The 18,705-nt window shown below is 42.7% G+C and overlaps 1 pseudogene; it reads right to left on the reverse strand.

Annotated features, from left to right (window-relative positions):
* Positions 1–6,860: 6,860 nt before the first annotated feature.
* Positions 6,861–14,538, reverse strand: LOC132358912 (uncharacterized; annotated as a pseudogene).
* Positions 14,539–18,705: the final 4,167 nt, after the last annotated feature.

The raw sequence follows: 18,705 nt of genomic DNA on the forward strand, positions 1-18,705 counted from the left end.
CCTTCACTCCTTCCCTCCCAAGTCATGCATTTCTTTGTTTGTAATTACTTTAATGAGGTGATTGACATATAATAGAGCGCACAAACTCAGAATGAGCACTCTGATAAATACTGACGTAGGCATCAGCATTATCAGGAGAGAACAGATCAATTCCTCTCATTATTTTCAGTAGTTTCTGGGTTTCCTCCTTCCTGTCCCTTCTTGTCTTCCATCCTGTCCCCACATAACCATTGATCTTCCCTTGTTACTTCAGATTACTTTTCATTTTCTAGAATTTATAAAAGTGCGATCATATTATCTGTATTTTTATTGTTATGGCTTATTTTACTCAGCGCAAATAGTTGTGAATACTATCATGTTTTTGTGTGTACCAAGAATGCTTGGTTTTAATAACAGGTTGCATTTGAAGAATGATCATAGCATGATTGGCTTATTTATTAAGCTGATGTGTGATATTGGAATTGTTTCCAGTTTCTGGGTGTTACAATAAAGCTGATAATCGTCTTGGAGATGTAGAGAGATGAGAAGCTGAGAAAATGCTTCTTATTTAATGTTCTTAAAACCACCTCAAAATGGAACAAGTGGCACATTATCAAAATCTCACCAATATATCAGATAATTGTAGAAATAAGACAGGAACAAATTTAAATCTTGGAGAGAGACAAATGCTCAAAGAATAACAAAGAATAAGAATATTAATCCTGACAGAGCCTTCTGAATGGAATAAAAATTACTACAAGATTAAACAAGAAATGGATGCCTTGAGGTCGAGTGTGGTCAAGGTGTAATAGTGCCCCAATGTCTCCTAACTAACTACCTCACCAGTGTCAGCGTGGTCCTGCTAAAGTGTGAATCAGATGGTGTTACGTCTCTATTCACACAGGTGTGTCTTCCTACCTGGAACAGCCCAAGATTCCTGCCTGAGCTCTTAGGTCCTCCTGTATCATGGGGAGGAGGACCTTGGCTCTGGACTTGGATCTGCACTGTGTCATAGCATCTCCACTTACAGTGTGATCTTTGTCCCCTCATCCAGTCCAGCTGTGCCACATAGTTACCACATATGAAATGGTGAAATAGGATCGCACGCGGAAATGAATAACAATGTTCGAGGTGTTGACTGACGCACAAAACCCTGCCACCACCCTTGACAGTTTACAGTAACAGCAGCTCTATATTTTGTTCACCGTCCGTGCTTTGGGAGGGCCTGGAGGAGAAGCCCACCCTACTCCATGCAGGGTCATTGTGAGAGGCTCACGTTCAGCTGCAGGATCTGCTCCCGTGATGCACACTCACGTGTAAGGGAGGGTGACCCTGACTGTAGGCTGGGGGCTCAGCCAAGTCTGAGGGCTGGGCCTTGTGTCCACCTCGTGTGGACATTGCTTGGGCTGTGACTTCCTTTCAGCAAGAGGACTGGGACACCTGAGTGGTCTCCGCATCAGAGCCCTTCCTCAGGGCAGTCACTTACACACGAGGACAGAGCTTAATATAAGATGCCAGAAGTCATGCTCCTAACATTTACCTAACTGACTTGAAACTTATAGCTCCATCATAGACTGCCCCTGAATTATTGTAGTATATTCATTTAGTATTGAGATAAAGTGGAAGCAACAAACACGTTCTTCCATAAATTAGTAGATAAACAATGCGTGATGTATCCATGCTGTGGAATTGTATTCAGCAATTGGAATATTAAACTATTATACCATGAAAGGACATGAGGGAATCCTAAATGCATATTGCTAATTAAAAATTCGACCTGAAAACATTCAATTTCACCTATTTGGCCTTTGGGAAAAGGCAAGTCTATATATAAAGCAAGCAGATGAACATTTAGCAGGCATGTGGGAGAAGGTCTTTGATAAATGAAAAATGGACAATATTTAAGGATCGTGAAATTCTTCTCTATGTAACTGCAGTGGTGGAAACATTGCACTATGAACTTATCAAAATATATAAAGTAATAGCAGAAAGAGTGAACCTTATTGAATATGAATATAAATTTCATTTATAAGTCAGAGACTCAAGGATGGAACGATGCACACTGTATAGATGATACCTAATATTATAGTGAATCTATGAATTAACATGTCTGAAGAAGGTGGGAAAATAGGTTTTACCAACGTGAGTTTGGAAATGAGTGGAGTGTGAAGGCTAAGTTCTAAGCCACTGCACATAAGCACTAGAGCCTGGTGGATAACGGTATTTCCATCAGGAGTCAGGCTAAGAATTGTGTTACTACTGTGCCTGTGGAATTGAACAGTTAGTAGCTGGATGGCATCGGTGGAGCCAGGCTTCTCACTGTTGGATGGAAAGTAACAGACAAGCAAGGGGGAAAGGCTGGATTTACTCATGTGATGTTGCACTAGGATCCGAGACATAAGAATGCTCTCACATTTACCTTAACACAGGTCCGAAGGTGAGATACAGAGATAGTTGCAGACGTGTGTGTGTATACATGGGGTAGTGCACACAGATATATTTCTAAGGTCTGTTAGCTTATAGGGCCTAGAGGCAATGCCCCCAGTAGACAGGACACCAGCATTAATATCCTAATACCCACTTTTTTGGTTGCTAATACTATTCTCCAGAAAAGGATCCACAACTCATCTGAGGCATGGCTAATTCTAGGACCGGAGAAGAGAATACCCATGATTATACTGCAGATTCTTGTAGCCCCAGAAAGTAAGGAAGTGTTCACACAAATGGGCGGGGGCCCGTAAGGAGGATACAGGAGACAATCTGAAAGAGCTCACCATGGCTGACAAGCGGTTACAATTGCAGGAGCATAGAAGATGCCTTCGTATATAACCTTCACACAAAGTATGAAACAAATATCTTGATTCATACTTATATAAAGAGATTGAATAAATCTATCTGACAGGGAAGGGAGGATAAATCTCCCTTAAGGAATAACTTCAGGTAACTCATAACGGTCATCCTCCCTTCAAGAAGGTGGACTTAACCCTCCATCCCTGAATGTGGCCTGGCATAGGGACGTGGCAGAAATTATGGGTGTCCTTGTGTTTCATGATGAATTTTTAGGTATAATATCCCAAACATCATTCATAAAATAAATTTGTAATTTTTCTGTATCCATTAAAAATTCTGTCCTGAAAACAACAGCAGCAATAGCAACAATACCTTCACTGATAAGGGAATTAAAGCACAGACTTGGAGAACGTGCTGTCTAATATCATATTTATAAAGGACTTGTATCATGAATATACAGCTAATTCACAGCTCAACCACAGCAACAAAAAATGAAAATAATGAACACTGTGCCAGTGATCTGAAGACACTTCCACAAAGTAGAGATAAAAGGTTTTAAGAGCATTCTTCATTAAGGAAATATAAAATAACACGATGATGAGATACTGCTGCTCACTTATTACAACAGTTAAAGCACAAAATCATAAGAATTTCAAATATTGGGGATGATGTAGAGTGAAAGGCCCTTCCTCCGCTTGCTGCAAGGAACGCCAATGGCAGCCAATTGGAATATATTCGTCGATTTCTTAGAGAGAAAAGCAGACACTCACCATGGGATTGAGGAGTGAGCTTGAAAAGTATTTACAAAAATTGTTTCAATATTTATGTTGATGCAAATAACTTCAAACGGGTGCTTGTATCATCTTTACACATTTGAGCCTTTACCACTCCCTAAAAATGGGTTATGTAGTCAGTTTTTATGGTTATTTTCCATATGATTAGCATATACCTGTTTCTGTTCCCTTTTACCTAATTATCTATTATCAATCTCAACACTAGATAACAAGGTACAGGCAACACAGCACATATGTTACAGCCCAACCTGTGTCCCGACATTTCAAAATGTCTTCTGGGGAGAGAATGACTGCAGTGCTATATGGACATTAATTTCTGAATATAAACATGACTCCTACTATTCAAGTGAAAGGCATTGCATCAAACAGGACTGGGGAGATTTTCAGGATGAGAGGAATTGGAAATCCATCTGAGGGTGGAAAGCAGATGTAAAGTTCAACAGCAAAAATTATTTATGTCATTAAACGATTAAAAACTTGACAACTAATAACAGAAAGTAGTGACCTAATCTTCAAATAAAGGTCTCATGAAGAGATAATTCTGTGCGGCTCGTCCAAAGATAGATGGAGAAAGACAGACAAGCCTGACTCCATGAAAAAAGTCTCCAGTTTAGAGACAAGAAAGTTCCCTGGAGTCATTGTGGATGAGGCTTCCAGGGGCGGCAATGATCCAGCGGAGAAACCACAGCTTCTGAGAGAAAACCCCTCCATGCCATCCTCTGCACCTGACCTGAAATTGGTCCTCTTGTGTCCTGATGACCCTGATGGCCCCCTGGTGGTTGGAACGGCCCCTGCAGGGAGGGTCGTGTCTGGACTCACCCTGACTTCTCACTGAGCCTCCTGGGACAGTAACACAGGGCTGTGTCCTAGGGCATCACGGAGCTGAGCTGCAGGGAAAACTGAAATTGTGAGGTTTGTCTGGAGGTGGAGAGTCATGTTTGGAGAGACAGGTTGTAGGCTGTGCTATTCCCAGAACCAAAGCACCCCAGTCACCCCAGCCCTTTCCCTGGGGGCTGAGGGATCCAGTCCCAGCAGTCAGCACTGTTTGTGATGGAGAATCCAGAGACTGAGCAGGTGAGGGAGGGGGTGTTCAATAATCCTGGGCCCGATTCCTGCACCAGCACCTGGGACAGGACACCGGGGGAAGGAGAAACCATGAGACACCCACTTCGCAGATGTCACCCCCTAATTCCACCTTCCTCAGACCCAGGAGATGCTCACAGCTCAGAGATGCCAGCAAGAGGAGGAATGACCAGAAGGTTTTCATGTTCACTTTGATTAATGCTTTGACTTTCAGAGAGTTACATCAGTGAAGATGAGAACCCTGACTCTGAGTAGCACAGGTGCTGTGTTTTCCCCTTGAGCCGGGGTTTGATGTGCAGGTAGGAAGCATGTTTCCATATAAAGATGGTCACGGCTGGTCCTTGTCTAGGGCTCTGGAGGAGGGTGCTGGCTGAGATCCAGGGTGGACACAGCTTCATGTCACCTCTGAAGAATGGGTGATATTTGTTTTCCAATACGATACTTACATTTCCATATATGTCTATCTGCGTCTATATTATAGGTGTATTAGTAGGCTAGTGTGGCCATTACAGAATAACAGATGGGTGGATTAAACTACAGAAAAGTATTCCTCTCAGGCCTGGAGGCTAGAAGTCTAAGGTCACGGTGTCAGGAGGTTTGGGTCCTTCTCAGGCGTTTCTCCTTTTCTTGCAGATGGACCTCTTCTCACTGAATCCTCAGATGGTCTTTTCTCTGTGTGTCTGTGTGCATCCCTGGTTTACTTGTATGTTCATTATTACCCTTCTTAAGTGAGACAAAGACCCTTGACCACCCCTTAGCCAACAGGCTCCTTGTAATGCTCTTCTCAGCTAGTCTTGACCTGTGGGCTTCTGTGTTTATATTTGCATGGCCAGGTTTTGTCAAGACCCCTGTTAAGTGAGAATAATGAAAATCTCCCACCCTTGAACTCTGATCGCCCTCAGTATTTGATCAAATCCATCAAACCTCCTATCACCCACATGGTATCTGATCACCCTGGTCTCCCTTCAGAAAGAATCCTTGTGAGGCTAAGTAACCAGAATCCCCTTAGCCTCTATTTCTTCTGTTAATTATTTCCAGTCCAGTCCACCCCACCCTCTTCTTGTCTATAAGCCCCCACTTGCCCTGCTGTATTTGGAATTAAGCCAAGCTTCCAAGGCTGCATTCCATATGCAGCAGTGAGTTTTGTCTTTTGGTTTTGGATGAGATTTATATTGGAAACATGAGTATGATTTTCACCACCCATCGCCATATAACTCATGCCTGAATGAAGCTGATCTCTCATGTATATTTTTCCTAAGTCCAGTCACAGCCATTGGTGCGTAGGGACACTAGACTGTTCTTCAACCCTATGCCTGTGACTACCTTAAACAATCACCAAGAATCCCAGAAATATGAAAAGCATGGCACTAATTTGACCCCAGAAAATGCTCAATTACATGACGGGAGTTGAAACAAGAAAAGAGAGCATCAGCTTGACTGACCTCAGCTGGGAATGTGTGTGTGTGTGTGTTGGGTGATTCAAACAACGGGCCACATTGTTACTGTCCGTGAATGAGCACAAAATGACAGTGTTTACTTTGGGGTGCTCATGACAGCTAGAAGTAGGTGAATTTGCAGATAATGGAATCTGAATAGTGAGGATCATTGTAAGTGCAGTATTGGAGCACTCTGGCATCTGAGTCTATAACACTGCCTGCTGCAGAATTCAAACTGTTTGTGCAGGTTGCTGAATGCAGGAGGGTGTGTCTCTTCCTTCCACACGTACAAAAACAGAACAACAATTAATACTGTTTAAAATTCTCATGTGCATTCTCAGGATATTTAGAAGTTTCACGAACTTCAGGCTCAAAGTGAACCTTATGGTGAGCCGCAGGGTTGTTTAGAGCTCCGTTGAGAAAAAGATAAGTAAAGAAATGAAAAACAACCTTAATTCTTGAATATTATATGTGTGTGTGCATATGAATAAATATATATACACAAGAATAATATAAATAAAATTAAGCAAATATGTACATGCACACAAAATTTTCTAGACACAACATAATCCGCAACAATGAAACATTAGGATACAGAACAGGGTCTCTGGTGGAGCTCCTGGGCAGGAAGAGGAAAGCAGAGGTTCTAACAAGAATTGCCTCCCAGCCCCTCTCTGCACCTGCTGCAGGCCTCAGCCCTGTACTTGTTGGGTCCTGAGCGCCCCCTGGTGGTTACGGGCCTCCATGCAGGGAGGTTTTTGTCTGGCCTCACACTGACTTCCCCTCACTGTGTCTTTCGCACAGTAATACACGGCGGTGTCTTCAGTTGTCAGGCTGCTCAGTGATAAATAGACTTGGCTCTTGGAGGTGTCCCTGGTGATGCTGAGCCGGGACTTCAGAGTTGGGTTATAATATGCGCTTCCATCATAATCGATCACACCAACATACTCCAGCCCCTTTCCTGGAGCCTGTCGGACCCAGCCTACATCATAACTGGTTAATGAGAATCCGGAGACAGTGCAGGTGAGGGAGAGGGTCTGGGAGGGCTTCACCAGGCTGGGTCCCGACTCCTGCAGCTGCCCCTGGGTCAGGACACCTGTGGACAGAGAGAACCACGGTGACTCATGGGCTCAGATGCAGCTTCCCCGTGTGTTCATGGCTGAATCCCTGAGACACTCACCTCTGGGAGCTGACACCAGAAAGAGGAAGAACCACAGTGGATTCATCTTCTTGCAGATGAGATTCATCAAGCCCAGAAAATGTCTTCAAGCATGAGGAGAAACCCGTATTTAAGTGAACTGGTACTTTGTTTTTACCTTGTGGTCTAAGGGGATATTTGCATATAGGAGGGACCTTTTTATAAAAAGCATCAAGTAGTGAAGGGAGGTCCCTGTACCTGGGGCTCCCCCTGTGAGCAGGGTGCTGACTGTGCCCTCAGAGAACTCAGCCCCCACCTGGGGTCCCCCTCCTGAAGCCTGGGGGACTCTTTGCCCAGGAATGAAATGATGCTGAAGGGCTAGTCAGGAAATCTGATGCTGTCTAGGATTAATGGAAGATTTGGGGAATAGACTTTAATCCCATGGGTGTATATATTTCACATAAATACCCATCAAACATTCAGGGTCCTCCAAGTTGTCTGAAACAAACTAGTATTTTTTGCCCTTTCTGCATTATCTCATGTTTATTTCCTGGATATGCAAGTATTTGAGAGAAATCATACATGTAATAATCACATTGAATTCAGACAAAGTTAGGTAAAATTTAATGTTAATCATAATTCACAACGGACTTCGTGTTTCCCTTAACTAGGGTGAACATTTCTTCACCTGAAACAGTTTAAATATGATCAAGAGTTGCTCTGGAGGTGGATTTATTCATAACAACTAAACACACAGCGTATTTTGTGGGCAAGACAGTCATCCTTGCTGAGATGGTCATGGTTCCTAGCACTGCTGACCTGGCCAGTAGCCTGCCCTGCCTTTTTCCTGTGCACAACTGAGTGTCTGCACGAACACCGTGAGCTTCAGGGCTCCTTCCTTAAGGGTGGACATTGAGGAATCCCCATGGCTACCAAGGACTAAGAACAGACAGCTACGGGAAGCTCCTCAGGACTCCAATATGCTGGGCAGGTGACCTGGTCACAGTGCACAGACTCACTCCTTCTAGAAGTGTTCCTTTCTAACTCTGTCACTGCCAGTGACATTGGAGCTCAGGGAACACAGTTCCCACCGCAATGGGTTAGAGAACACGCATGATTCTTGGAAGTAAACCTTCACAGTGAATGGCTTTCAGAGTATGAGGGTGTCATGGTCAGAGGAAAGCCCCCACCTCAGCAAGCAGTTTCCTTTGAAAAGTCCACCTGAGAGCAGCTTTCCCGAGTCCCTGGGTCAGTGAGTCCTGGAACTGTGCCTGAGGTCACATAAGTAAGTGGTGCTGGAGAGCAGAGCACAGCTCCATCCATCTCACTGTGGGCACTGAGGATGTGGCCTCACCATCTACATTTCAGTCTGCAAGGATGTAAATCGGGGATCACGGTGGTAATGGTATGTCTGAAATTTATAGTGGATGTGCCACGGGTGTTGAATGTTGTCATCAGTGTCTTCAGTGATGTTATCACTCCTGGGAAAAAGAAAGACCAATGTGAGTCCCCATCTCTGACGGACACCCTTGTACATGTAGCACTGGCTCCACTCCTGCCCTGAGAGGTGACACCTGTCAGCTCTCCCTCAGCCCAGTGATCTCACCTGTACACTGACTGATGTCGAGGCTGCTGTCTATGAGAAGATATTTACTCCATACTATTTCATGAACAGAGTAGTATACTTCTTCTAGCTTTTCCAATACTATTTGCAGAGTAAATAAAATACTAAAGAATCTTCCTGATTGAATGTCGATAATAGGAGAGACAATCAAAGTAATATGGACAAGAATCACAGGACAAGTCTGGACCCTGTTGTCAGGACCTAAAAATCGAGCTGATATGCTGTGTGATAGGGGAGTGGAAGGGATGGCATCTAAAACCTAGAACCAGGTAAGCCTATATTTCACCACGTGGAAGAAGGGCCTGCATTTATGCAGATGCCCCAGCATCTGACCACCCCTTCTTGAGCTGGTGGATTTGAGCAGATCCATCCAAATTCATGTTAACATAGAAGGATATATAACAGGTTTCTTTACATTTCAGTGGTTGCGGATGTGTTGTTAGGGTCTATTTAACCCTAGGAAAAATGTGTTAGGTCACCAGGAGTAAAAAGAAGATATTTTTCCTTTGTGGAGATAATTGCAGGCCATTATGTCTGGAGACTAGATCATATTATAATGCTGGAGAGAATACCCATTAGAGATGACCAATGGGTGATGGTAAAAAGAAGTGGTGAGATTTAAGTCATATTGCTTTGCAGGTTACCAGTGATGGTCACATCAAGAGGGTCTGACCATTGTGATCGGAGGGAGAAGGATTGACGGTGGTGGGCTTCATGGTGACCACGTGGACAGGTGCTTCTGATAGTCTCTGTGATTTCCCTCATAAAATCTTGAGAGTACAAGCTCAGAATGAGGTGTGGACTTCAGGAACATTGAGACCAAATGGTTTAGGTCATTTTGTATCTTTCTTAGAATCACTGAGCAAAGAAGAAGCAGGAACTATACTTGGAAATCAGCAGTGTCCTCCTGTGATATTAGATTTATTGCCTTAGATGTTACTGAATGTAGAGAGATTCGCTGTCCTCACATTTCATCTTCTAGGTCCACTTGGAATCCAGTTTCAAATGTGAGGGATGTAGATGAAACATTTATTATGAAACAACGTGGAATCTAAATTTTAAGAGGTATAAGTCAAAATTATTGAACTGTGTTACTGAAATTGTAATTGTCAAAGTCTTCTCTGGGGCAACATAAATTAAAATTAATAATAATAATTCAAGGTATTGATTTTGTTTTCAACCATTGCTAAATCCATTGAATCATTCAAGTAACAATCATTCATAAACTCAGATCCATCACGGCTAAAATGTATTGTTAGTAAACTGTCATTCTAGCTGATGAAATCTCACTCTCTCCTCAAGGATTTGTGTCTCTGAGGACACGCGGCACAGTTCTCATCAGCAAGACAGGAAGGAGGGTATGTTGGCACATTTCTGTTTTTCCAGAAGAGCATCTCTGAAGAAGTCTCCCCTTTGTTTACCCATTCCATCCTTGTAGTATCTGAAAGAGGCCTTTGAGTGTACTGTGACATGTTCCCACATAAAGTTCCCATGGCTTAGGAAGTGAATGTTTAACTCCACTTTTCATTGTAATAGAAACACAACAAGTAATAATTGAGAAGCATAAAAATACATTTAAAATTTACCCAAAGGCAAGCTAGAGATTGGCAGAAAATATTTGCAAAAGAAATATCTACTATATCTGATTGTTATCTAATATGTGCCAAGAAGTCTTAAACTCAACAATAAGAAAGAAATAAAACTATTAAAAAATGGGCTAAAATCCTTAACAGACACCTGACCAAAAAGAGAAAGAGTTTGCAAATAAGGCTATGGGAGAACATTTATCACAGGGAAATGCCAATCAGAACAAGGACATATCCCTGAAAACTTACAAGAGTGTAACAAGTCAGGACTCTGAGAACCTTAAACACTAGGAGGATGTGGAGCGGCAGGGAGTCCATTCACTGCAGGTGGGGATGCAAAACGGGATGCACCCTGGGAGCTCTTCTGGTGGCTTCTTGCAAAACTAAACATACTCTTATCTGTGTTGCAGCAATAGTGCTCTTTTGTATGTACCTGAAAGACAATAAGGCTTTAGTCCAGAGAAAACCCTGCACACGATGCTTACTTAGCTTTATTCATATTTGCCAAAATTTGGAAAGGACCAAGATGACCTATCCTAGGGAATGACTAATAAACTGTGTATATCCAGACAATGGACACTGAAATGTCACAGCGATTTGGAAAAATATTGAAGGGTGAGATGGAAATGCAACGAAGAGATGCCAGAAGAACACAACTGGCAAGGTGATGTCAGGAGTCTGAAAGTGGCCCGTGAGGACTGAGTTTCCTAAGAGGTTCTACAGAGTGAGGCTGAAGAGAAGACAACTTGGATTTGTCAGGAGGGAAATCTCCTCCTCTGCCCCTCTTGAGTTCCTGAGGCTGGACTGATAATAAAACTAACAAAGACAGATTTGCAGGAGAAAAGAAAATAATTGTAAGCACAGGCATAGACGTGCCATAGAAATGGACCCAGAAGTGACCAAAGCAGGCAGCGTTTATATTTTTAGGCCAAGATCCATTATTTGTGAGGAATTGGTAGAAGGAGGAAATGTATGCTTTTGGTGTGCAATTAGTGAAGAACCTAAGCAGAGTTTGGGCTGGCATAGTCATTAAAGAAGGAACAAGGTTTGTTCATAGAGACTTCCAGGCCTGAATTCCCCGTCCCTGGTGATAAGAGTGTCCCTGTGTAATGGAAAGCAAGGTCCAGTTGCTCGGTGCTGAAAAGCCAATAAAGAGGCAAAGTTGGTAGAAAGGAAAGTTTGCTTTATTTTGGCTGCCTGCAACCGGGGGTGGGGGACAGACTTCTCTCCAAAGGCCATCCCCCACTGAGAATCTGTGGGAAAGGGCTTTTATAGGCGGAAGGAGGGGGCTACAGACAGAAACAGCAGAGTCAACTCTGACAGTCGTCTTGAAATTGGTCATGTGGTGGTGTGATCAGCCTCATGTTGATTGTTTTAAGTAGAGTTAATCTTCAGTTCAAGGGTCGCTTTGTTCCCATTTCTTTGAGGCCACTTCTTGGAATTGTGGCAGCTTATGTCATGGCTACAGTCTGGTCATCATGCAGTTAACTCTTTCCTTCTGGTAGGAGTTTCAGTATCTACAAGACAGCTCAAGGGACATGGACAAGAATATTGTCTATAGCCCTGAAGGCGGAACTAAAGGTTCTTGATTTGCTTAATGACTAAACTATTATTATTTCGTTTTGTTGGACAGTTTTCGTTTCTGTCTAGATTTTCTCACTTCTCTGATTAAACTTACTCTTAGGCTAAATTTTTGGCACAGATAAACGGCAGGCAGATGGCATGGGGTTAAGGACCATTTCACTTCCACCTCCAGGTACAGGGAGAGCACCTTTCACGTAGGAGGTTTATTTCTTGCTTCAGGGTGACAGGGAGGAAGGTCAGAATGTCCCTCTGCACTGGCTCTGTCTTAAGTCATTTTGAGGCATATTTTGGGGTGGGCTACCCTGAGGCCCAACACTCAGGGCCTCTTTTATTATTTTGTTTCTACATATGCACACCAAGCATGTGATGTAGGTGTCGGATTACTTGAATCTTACAGATGTGAAGCTAAACTGCAGCCTGGAATTGGCAGGTGATGTGCTGAAGAACACACAACAGGGCACAGTGAGACCTCCTTTCGAGGCCTGGGCTTCTCCATCCTGGACCTGGTCGCCCCTGCAAAGGTTCCTGGACAGAGGTGGGCCTGCCTGTGAGGCTGCAGGACTCTTCGTGGAATGAGAACCTGTGTGACTTTCCTGCGTTTTAGCGTTCACCTACGATGCTGTGGTGAAGAAAGGAGAATAGATTTCTTTTCAGCAGCTTCTGAATATTCATGTTATTATCCACCTGACTATAAACTTTCCCTACCGACTACATATGTGTCTAATGGTAATAGCTTTGCAATGAATATTTTACATAAAATAAACTGCACAGTAGAAGAGGATGCAAGTATTATCTAAGCGTATAGGGATTCTATTGGACCTGGAAGCAAGGAGCACATGTAGAAACACCCCTACACATGTTTCCTGTAACTGGCATCATTCCCAGTAACCCAGTGAGGATCTGGTGCTGCTCAGCTCATTTACATTTCTCATGCAAGAGGTTAGCAGGCAAGTCAAGAGCCACCATCCTGGCAGGGACATCTGGTCTACCAGTAGGGCAGGGCTGAGATATCATAACGAGGAAGGAAGAATATGTTCAACTCTATATACATCCACTGGGATAGTTTTGAAACGGGTCAATTTAGACAAGATTTAGACAAGGGAAAACCTGAATATCTAACTTTGAGTCTCTGCCTGTCATATATGACATTTTCCTGCCCTATTTCGAAAAGTCTTTCTTTTTTTTTTTCCACACACACACACTGTATTTTATTTTTACAAGAGATAAATAGACTGACACCAAGCATTGTAAATGGATGACCACAACAAAAGCAACAATGATTAAAATTACGAAACACAAAACACATTCATGCTATGTCATAATATTGACCTTCAGTCCAGTAATCCTCCACTGTAACAGCTCCTTTACTTTGCAGTCAAAATTGATGTGTATATTCTTTACCTCTGAGTCCTTGTGGGATTTTTTTTTTAATTGAAACAGAAAGTCACAAAAGTTATATTCAGTCCTCATCAGTTGACTCAGTCCCATGTAATTAATTTTTTTTCATCTTGATCTTTTGTTAGCACTTTTATGAGTTCATCAGTTTTTCATTAGAGTTCTGAAAATGCTTATTCATTCAGTTCAGCAGTACAGTCAGTTACCAGAAACCTGTACTTGTCAGAGTGTTTTCCATGAATTCGTTGAAGATGAAAGCATTTTATAGGAACATATTTGCAAAAGCATCACAGTACACCCAGAACTGTCTGTAAATGACAAAAGACTTAAAAATGACCACGGTTAAAGATTTGATGAAGTTCATAATAATGCAATTGACAAGGAAATTTAGTTATTTCTGAGACATACATTTTCGAAAAGTCTTTCTAATTCAGAGACTGAATGTGTACGTAAAGAACCATGGATGAGTACAGAGAGGTTCCCCAGGGAAAACTGCTATATGGAGAGGAAATCCCAGACCCTGACAGGAAAGCAGCCCTTAACTACCATCTGCACCTGCTCCCGGGGCTGAAACACACAGTTGTATGTCCTGAGTGCACCCTGCATCCCCCCTCCTGTCTCGCTGCAAAGAGATTTGTGTCTGGGCTCACACTGACTTGCCCTCACTGTGTATCTTTTGCACAGTAATACACGGCCGTGTCCTCAGACCTCAGGCTGTTCATTTGCAGATAAAGTGTGTTCTTGGAGTTGTCTCTGGAGATGGTGAATCGGCCCTTCACAGAGTCTGCATAGTATGTGCTACCACCACTAGTAATAATAACTGAGACCCTGTCCAGACCCTTCCCTGGAGCCTGGCGGACCGAGTTCATTTAATAGCTACTGAAGGTGAATCCAGACGCTGCACAAGAGAGTCTCAGAGACCCCCCTGGCTGCACCAAGCCTCCTCCAAACTCCACCAGCTGCACCTCACACTGGACACCTGCAAACACAGAGACATTGTTGTCAGGAGACTGTCACACATCCACTGATTCCCTCACTCATATCCATTCACATCCTCAGTATCTCTTGCTCTCCATGAATTACCTTGTAAAATAGCAACAAGGACAACCCAGCTCAGCCCAAACTCCATGGTGAGTGTTCTGTCCTGAACCCCGAATGGGAGCACCTGGGAATCCCGGGCTGGAGCTGCTCTCCCAGAGCTGCAGGGTCAGGGCTGGGGCTGCTTTATGTCAGCAGAGGAAGGACCCTATTTGCATGACCTTCTAGTATATAAGAGGCTATGTCATTGAATGTCCACAGAAAGGGCAGGGTCTCAGAGCAGGTGTGAGAGTCTCGGATTTTGTGGTGTTGATAGCATTTGGGAAATATAACTTTCATTATGTGATTTTTCCAGAGTAAACATTTAGGACCCATATGTCATTTTACATATGCACACACACCCTGTGATGTAGCTGTCATTGTTTCCCTCATATTAGAGGTGTAAACTACACCCAGAGGTATAGAGTGTTTGTGGAGTGTCCAAGGATAAACATGGGGTGATCGTTAGATCCAGCATCTGCCCCTCTGCTCTGGGCCAGGCTGCTCCCTTGAACCTATTCCAGGACAGAGTTGGACTTGCCGGGTGAGGTTTGCAGATCCCCTTCCTGTAATGGGATCATTATGACTTTGCTCTCTTGTACTGTTTACCTAAAATATATGGAGAGGGTCAGGGTTCCTGAGAAGTATTTTCAAGAGTGTCTTATGTTTCAGTATCTTTCTTTCACTCCTTCCCTCCCAAGTCATGCATTTCTTTGTTTGTAATTACTTTAATGAGGTGATTGACATATAATAGAGCGCACAAACTCAGAATGAGCACTCTGATAAATACTGACGTAGGCATCAGCATTATCAGGAGAGAACAGATCAATTCCTCTCATTATTTTCAGTAGTTTCTGGGTTTTCTCCTTCCTGTCCCTCCTTGTCTTCCATCCTGTCCCCACATAAACATTGATCTTCCCTTGTTACTTCAGGTTACTTTTCATTTTCTAGAATTTATAAAAGTGCGATCGTATTATATGTATTTTTATTGTTATGGCTTATTTTACTCAGCACAAATAGTTGTGAATACTATCATGCTTTTGTGTGTACCAAGAATGCTTGCTTTTAATAACAGGTTGCATTTGAAGAATGATCATAGCATGATTGGCTTATTTATTAAGCTGATGTGTGATATTGGAATTGTTTCCAGTTTCTGGGTGTTACAATAGAGCTGATAATCGTCTTGGAGATGTAGAGAGATGAGAAGCTGAGAAAATGCTTCTTATTTAATGTTCTTAAAACAACATCAAAATGGAACAAGTGGCACATTATCAAAATCTCACCAATATATCAGATAACTATAGAACTAAGACAGCGACAAATTTAAATCTTGGAGAGAGACAAATGCTCAGAGAATAACAAAGAATAAGAATATTAATCCTGACATAGCCTTCTGAATGGAATAAAAATTACTACAAGATTAAAGAAGAAATGGATGCCTTGAGGTCGAGTGTGGTCAAGGTGTAATAGTGCCCCAATGTCTCCTAACTAACTACCTCACCAGTGTCAGCGTGGTCCTGCTAAAGTGTGAATCAGATGGTGTTACCTCTCTATTCACACAGGTGTGTCTTCCTACCTGGAACAGCCCACGATTCCTGCCTGAGCTCTTAGGTCCTCCTGTATCATGGGGAGGAGGACCTTGGCTCTGGACTTGGATCTGCACTGTGTCATAGCATCTCCACTTACAGTGTGATCTTTGTCCCCTCATCCAGTCCAGCTGTGCCACATAGTTACCACATATGAAATGGTGAAATAGGATCGCACGCGGAAATGAATAACAATGTTCGAGGTGTTGACTGACGCACAAAACCCTGCCACCACCCTTGACAGTTTACAGTAACAGCAGCTCTATATTTTGTTCACCGTCCGTGCTTTGGGAGGGCCTGGAGGAATAGCCCACCCTACTCCATGCAGGGTCACTGTGAGAAGCTCACGTTCAGCTGCAGGATCTGCTCCCGTGATGCACACTCACGTGTAAGGGAGGGTAACCCTGACTGTAGGCTGGGAGCTCAGCCAGGTCTGAGGGCTGGGCCTTGTTTCCACCTCGTGTGGACATTGCTTGGGCTCTGACTTCCTTTCAGCAAGAGGACTGGGACAGCTGAGTGGTCTCCACATCAGAGCCCTTCCTCAGGGCAACCACTTACACACCTAGGCAGAGCTTAATATAAGATGCCAGAAGTCATGCTCCTAACATTTACCTAACTGACTTGAAACTTATAGCTCCATCATAGACTGCCCATGAATTATTGTAGTATATTCATTTAGTATTGAGATAAAGTGGAAGCAACAAACACGTTCTTCCATAAATTAGTAGATAAACAATGCGTGATGTATCCATGCTGTGGAATTGTATTCAGCAATTGAAATATTAAACTATTATACCATGAAAGGACATGAGGGAATCCTAAATGCATATTGCTAATTAAAAATTCGACCTGAAAACATTCAATTTCACCTATTTGGCCTTTGGGAAAAGGCAAGTCTATATATAAAGCAAGCAGATGAGCATTTAGCAGGCATGTGGGAGAAGGTCTTTGATAAATGAAAAATGGACAATATTTAAGGATCGTGAAATTCTTCTCTATGTAATTGCAGTGGTGGAAACATTGCACTATGAACTTATCAAAATATATAAAGTAATAGCAGAAAGAGTGAACCTTATTGAATATGAACATAAATTTCATTTATAAGTCAGAGACTCAAGGATGGAACGATGCACACTGTATAGATGATACCTAATATTATAGTGAATCTATGAATTAACATGTCTGAAGAAGGTGGGAAAATAGGTTGTGAACTAAGTGACTTTGGAAATGAGTGGAGTCTGAAGGCTAAGTTCTAAGCCACTGCACATAAGCACTAGAGCCTGGTGGATAACGGTATTTCCATCAGGAGTCAGGCTAAGAATTGTGTTACTACTGTGCCTGTGGAATTGAACAGTTAGTAGCTGGATGGCATCGGTGGAGCCAGGCTTCTCACTGTTGGATGGAAAGTAACAGACAAGCAAGGGGGAAAGGCTGGATTTACTCATGTGATGTTGCACTAGGATCCGAGACATAAGAATGCTCTCACATTTACCTTAACACAGGTCCGAAGGTGAGATACAGAGATAGTTGCAGACGTGTGTGTGTATACATGGGGTAGTGCACACAGATATATTTCTAAGGTCTGTTAGCTTATAGGGCCTAGAGGCAATGCCCCCAGTAGACAGGACACCAGCATTAATATCCTAATACCCACTTTTTTGGTTGCTAATACTATTCTCCAGAAAAGGATCCACAACTCATCTGAGGCATGGCTAATTCTAGGACCGGAGAAGAGAATACCCATGATTATACTGCAGATTCTTGTAGCCCCAGAAAGTAAGGAAGTGTTCACACAAATGGGCGGGGGCCCGTAAGGAGGATACAGGAGACAATCTGAAAGAGCTCACCATGGCTGACAAGCGGTTACAATTGCAGGAGCATAGAAGATGCCTTCGTATATAACCTTCACACAAAGTATGAAACAAATATCTTGATTCATACTTATATAAAGAGATTGAATAAATCTATCTGACAGGGAAGGGAGGATAAATCTCCCTTAAGGAATAACTTCAGGTAACTCATAACGGTCATCCTCCCTTCAAGAAGGTGGACTTAACCCTCCATCCCTGAATGTGGCCTGGCATAGGGACGTGGCAGAAATTATGGGTGTCCTTGTGTTTCATGATGAATTTTTAGGTATAATATCCCAAACATCATTCATAAAATAAATTTGTAATTTTTCTGTATCCATTAAAAATTCTGTCCTGAAAACAACAGCAGCAATAGCAACAATACCTTCACTGATAAGGGAATTAAAGCACAGACTTGGAGAACGTGCTGTCTAATATCATATTTATAAAGGACTTGTATCATGAATATACAGCTAATTCACAGCTCAACCACAGCAACAAAAAATGAAAATAATGAACACTGTGCCAGTGATCTGAAGACACTTCCACAAAGTAGAGATAAAAGGTTTTAAGAGCATTCTTCATTAAGGAAATATAAAATAACACGATGATGAGATACTGCTGCTCACTTATTACAACAGTTAAAGCACAAAATCATAAGAATTTCAAATATTGGGGATGATGTAGAGTGAAAGGCCCTTCCTCCGCTTGCTGCAAGGAACGCCAATGGCAGCCAATTGGAATATATTCGTCGATTTCTTAGAGAGAAAAGCAGACACTCAC

The sequence above is a fragment of the Balaenoptera ricei genome, unplaced genomic scaffold (genome assembly GCF_028023285.1).
Source record: "Balaenoptera ricei isolate mBalRic1 unplaced genomic scaffold, mBalRic1.hap2 scaffold_623, whole genome shotgun sequence".
NCBI lineage: Eukaryota > Metazoa > Chordata > Mammalia > Artiodactyla > Balaenopteridae > Balaenoptera > Balaenoptera ricei.